The sequence below is a fragment of the Protopterus annectens genome, chromosome 1.part1, assembly GCF_019279795.1.
Source record: "Protopterus annectens isolate FY-2018-M chromosome 1.part1, PAN1.0, whole genome shotgun sequence".
NCBI lineage: Eukaryota > Metazoa > Chordata > Ceratodontiformes > Protopteridae > Protopterus > Protopterus annectens.
This window is the reverse complement of record NC_056726.1, coordinates 155,417,500-155,423,193: the sequence shown is the minus strand read 5'-3', so window position 1 is coordinate 155,423,193 and position 5,694 is coordinate 155,417,500.

Here is a 5,694-nt window from a genome sequence, read left to right as displayed (position 1 = left end):
ATGCATGGGCATCCGAAGGACAGACTGGAGAAGGAGATAAAACTGTATGGGTAGTGGTAGAAAGGCTCACTAATCCAATGGGAGATGGAGACAATATAACCCCCATCTGGATATGAGCTCTGAGGAACTTTCTTGTCATCCTATCCACATCGCTTTCTAAAGACTTCTGGATGACCTGACAGATGATGTAGTGGACTGAGGTCTGGAATGTTTTGTTGGTGTTTGCTTTAATGGGGAATGAAGCTAAAGGGAGATAGGTTCTGCCATAAACTCAGATGAGTGAGTCCTCAGCATGTATGATGTGTTAGATATGGGATCCAATGGTTTCAGATCCGTAGTCTGGATGGTAGGGCTGCATGATATAACAATGGAATCCAAATGCTTAGGATCTGAAAGTTTAGGGTCCACAGTCTGTTTTTTTTAGGATCTGACAAACTCAGATCTCAAGTAGAGATTTTGAGGAAAATGATCCCTGTGCACCGAAGGAGCTACTGAAGATATGCTGGGGTTTGAGCCCCTGATCGGGAAGAAGATGGAGGTGGAATCAAGCCCTTGAGGACAAGCTTGTTACCATCTGCACAAATAAAATTTGTACCTAAGTGTGCTGCTCCAAAGCAATAAATGCACTCCATGTGGGCATCCAACTTAGGGAATTTATGCCCAAAGGAACTGCATTTCTTAAAACCTATCTGCTTATCAGGCAAGACAGAAAAATCCACAGAAAGAAGTCATGTAAGACAAAGAAAGGGAAAACTTAAAAAAAAAGCAGGTGAGAAATTACCACCAATGGTAATTAAGAACACCCCATTAAAAAGGGTAGGAACAAAGAAAAGGAAAGAAGAAGCAGTACCAACAATTATACTTACAGAAACTACTATAACTATATAACTATAGTAGAAGGCCTGACACAGAAAAACTGAAAAACAAACTAGAGGGATGTTTGAACTATATTAAAGTATAATAAAATATACAAGGGAATGTAAAAAATAGAATAATTGATGTACAATAATGCACTTACTGCTACCTAGACATTAAATTAATTGTACGAGAGAGGATCTACATCCATGTGTGATGGCAGCAAATGAGATATGAGGCATTGGGGATGGACTACACATTATGGGTAGAGGAAGGAGCAAGAGAGTTGAATCTAAAGTCTGTAAAATGCGGCCAAGTCAGATCCAAGGATCGGATCCATAACCCATACATTGAGAAAGAATGAAAAGGGCAACATCAGATGCAATGTCACAGGAGAAACATTTAGATAGAAATGAGCCTGTGAACTTGACAAAGAAAGTATTTCAGGTAGACATTCAGCAGAATATAAGAGACAAAGGAAAAATAGAGCAGTAGAGCTGATTATTAGACCACCTCCAATAGTGACAAAAAAAGAAAACAAAAGGCAATATCAGCAGATTTGTGTTAGTAAGGGGATTTGGCAGGGAAGGAGGATTACACAGGCTTATTTATTTATTTATTTATTTATTTATTTACATACATTTGTTGACCAGGAGTGTCCGACTGGACGTAAGTCAATTTTCAGCAGAGGCCCGGGGAGAAAAGCTCCACAGTTAAAATAAACAGACAGTAGTTACATTGGATTACATAGCGATTAACAATTTAACATAGCAATTACTTACAACATATTTACAGATGAAGAACATAGTACATCAGTAGACAACTAGAATCTTTATCTGTGAAGTGCATAACAGACATTAACTTTTAGTTATGTACTCACCATAACTTCAGATGTTTGGGATCCATCTCGCCTACATTCTGACTGATGGGTTCGGGCGATCCTCGGCTCCGACTTCACGCTTATGCCAAAGAGCGAAGTCTCTTATTGGCTGAGCTTACTATATCCCAGGATGCACCACTACCAGTCCCCCAGATCTAGTTTGTCCGCATACATGCACACATACATACCCTGCTTATATAACATCGTCAGATGAAACAAGATTAAAACAGTAGAACTCAAAACCGTTCAATCTCTTCTGATCTCCAAGGCAGGGGAAGGAGGGTGGGTATTAGGAATGTAGGCGAGATGGATCCCAAACATCTGAAGTTATGGTGAGTACATAACTAAAAGATGTTATGTGATCCTATCTCGCCTACATTCTGACTGATGGGACAGCGTCCCTAGCACCTGAATCCTGGGTGGCTCACTGGAAAACACTCCTGAGTACCGTGGAACCAAATGATGCTCGTCCTTTAGATGCCACATCCAATTTGTAGTGGGAAATGAAAGTGTGCGGGTTGGACCAAGTAGCCGCAGCACAAATTTCGATATAGCTAGCTTAGAATGAAAAGCTATAGAAGTAGCCATAGCTCTGGTAGAATGAGCTTTGATAGATGTTGTAAGTTGCTTATTCGAAGAAGAATAAGCCTTAGTTATGCAATCTCTGATCCATTTTGAGATAGTAGCTTTTGTGATGGTTTGGCCCAATTTATTATCTGAGAAGGACACAAACAACTGGTCTGACTTACGAAGTTGCTGAGTCCTGTCTAAATAGAAGCGTAATTGCCTGTGAACATCCAATATATGGAGAGTGTATTCTGCTTCATTGGAGAATTTTGGAAAGAAAACTGGTAGCTCTAGAGATTGTTGGAGACAGAAACTAGAACAGACCTTTGGGACAAAGGATGGATTAGGCCTAAGTGATACTCTATCCTTGTGGAAAATCAAGTATGGTGGCTTAATAGACAGGGCTTGAAGCTCTGAAACTCTTCTTGCAGAAGTAATTGCAACTAAGAATGCAGTTTTCCAAGACAGATATTTTAACTCGCATGTAGCAGCGGTTCGAAAGGGGGAGATGTTAATGCGAAGCACCAAATCAAGATCCCACGGAGGTGCATGATGAAAAATTGGTGGTCTTAATAGGCTCGCACCTTTAATGAAAGTTTTGTATAGTCTGCTGCTCATCAAGGGAGGATCCATGGATTCGTGGAATTTAGAGATAGCCGCTAGTTGGACTTTAATAGTTGAGACAGAAGATCCCTGATTAAACAGGGATGTTAAGAATTTCAAAACCTCTGGGACAGGAGCAGTGATAGGGTCTAAACCCTTGAGTTGAGCCCAGATAGCAAACCTCTTCCACTTACTGAGGTACAATTTGTTAGTGGTGGGTTTGTGGGCGAAGATAAAATGTGAACAACTTCGGGTCTAGTGTGTGCCTTCTAACTAAGGTGGGAAGTCGAGGAGCCAAGCTGTCAATTTCAAAGATTGCACGGATTCATGCGATGTCCCGACTGATGGATTAGCAAGTCCGGAATTAGGTCTAAGGTCCACGGATCGTCCACTGCATGCTTCTTCAGATAAGGAAACCATATCTGACGAGGCCAGTATGGGGCAATCAGAATCATTGAAGACCTCAGTTGAGAAGCTTTTTGAATAACTTTGGGAAGAAGTGGAATTGGAGGAAAGGCATAAAGTAGCCCTGTTGGCCAAGGTTGTGCTAGAGCATCCATGGCTGGTACTCCCTGATGTGGGATCAAGGAGAAGAACCTTTGGCACTTGGTGTTTTGTGGAGTTGCAAATAGGTCGCAGCACGGCGTTCCCCCATCTCTTGAAAACCTGGGCTGCTACTGTGTGGTTTAGAGACCACTCGTGAGGAGAGAGAATTGTCCTGCTTAATTTGTCTGCCAATACATTTGACTTTCCTGGGATGTGGGTCGCTACCAAAAAGCGGTTGGTAGCTACAGCCCATTCCCACACTCTCATGGCCTCTCTGCAAAGGGGGTATGATCTGGTCCCTCCTTGTTTGTTCAGATACCAAACCACCGACATGTTGTCTGTGTGGATGGCGATGGTGCCCTGAGGAAGAAACTTGTGTAAGGCTTGTAGGGATAGAAGTACAGCCCTCATCTCCAACACGTTGATGTGGAGAAGAGCTTCGTCTGGAAGCCAGGAGCCCTGAACTAGCCTGCCCAGACAATGCCCCCCCCACCCTATCTGGGAGGCATCTGTCGTCAGGGTAACCACTGGAGAGGGGAGAACAAAGGGTTTTCCTTGATCCAAGTTGGATGTCTGAAGCCACCAGCGAAGGTCCCTTTTGCATATTTCCGTAATCATGATGTGATGATTGAGGGGAAGATCCTGAAAGGACCATTGAGTTGACAAGAGCCACTGAAGAATCCTCATGTGTAATCTTGCTAGAGGAACTAAAAGAACCGTGGCAGACATTGAGCCTAAAACCTGTAGAACCATCCTGGCTGGGGCTTTGGATCTCGAGATCAGAGCTTGAACTTGGCCCTGTAAAGTTAGGATCCTTTCGGCAGGAAGAAAGGCGGGGATGAATCTTGAGTCTATCTCTGCGCCTATAAACTTTATGGGTTGAGAGGGCAGCAAGACAGACGTTGACCAATTGAATGTAATCCCAGGGAAACACCCAGGAGATGGTGGCTTTGAGGTTGTCCATTAGTAGATGCCTGGTGGTGGCAGTCAGGAGCCAGTCGTCGAGATAGGGAAACACTTGGAATCCAAGACTTCTCAGGTGAGCCGTCACTACTGCCAAACACTTGGTGAACACCCTGGGGGCTGTGGTGAGACCAAAGGGCAGAGCGCAAAATTGGTAATGACTGACTCCCAGGCTGAAGCGCAGATACCTTCTGGAGGCCTGATGTATCGGTATGTGATAATAGGCGTCCTTGAGGTCTATGGAGCACATCCAAACATCCTTCTCCAACAATGGGAGAATGGATTGTAGCGTGACCATTGAATTTGGATTTCGTGACGGATTGGTTCAGTCTGCTGAGATCCAATATTGGCCTCAGGTCCCCTGTCTTTTTGGCACTAAAAGAACCTGGAGTAATTTCCTGATCCGATCTGGTCTGTGGGGACCCGGTTGGATGACTCCTTTTTCTAGCAGCTTTAAAGCTTCTGCGGCTGCTATTTCCCTTTGACTGGGTGGTGGGTCCGGGATTCTTTTGGGCGGTGGGGGTGGGTATGTGAATGGGATGGTGTAACCTCCGGCAATGATCGAAGCACCCATCTGTCCTGAGTGATTGACAGACAGGCTTTTAGGTGCTTGGCAAAGCGACACCCGACTGGCTCCGGAGCAGCACAGCCGGGCAATCCCTCATGGCGTGTGGGAGGCTGAAGAGCCACGAAAGGACTCGCGGTCTCCAGAATTGCGGGGCCCTCTGCCGCCTCTGGGGCGGCGTCCCCCTGAAAAATTTCCCCGTGCACTGCCTCTGGGCGGGAATCTTCCTACTGTTGGGAGAAAAACTTGCGAGATTTGCGGAACCACATTTTCCCCCTCCTTTAGCCTTGGGGTAAGGCCGAAGGGAGTGGAATAACGGGCACCCACGGCAGATAAAGTTTTTCCCTCTTGCTCACAGCGGTAAGGGTGTCTTTCACCTTGGGTCCAAACAATGAGGACCCATCAAAGGGAGCGTCGTGAAGGAAGACTTGAAGGCCTCCATGAACTGACACAAGCGGAGCCAGGCTTGTCTCGTGAGCCACGCCTGTGCCTGCCGCTCTACCCGCCTTCGGCCGCATAGGAAATGAGCCTCATGGACGAGTTAGAAATTGGCGTAAGGATAGCCAACTGAGAGCTAACCGACTGGGCTAGCTGCTCAGGTAGGTTACCGAGAGGAATCTGACAACTCCTTGACCAGATCCCTCTGAAGCCTGGTAAAATGTGCCAAATAATTCAGAGACCTTAAAGTAAAGGCCGCTGAAGTCAGGGTGCGCTT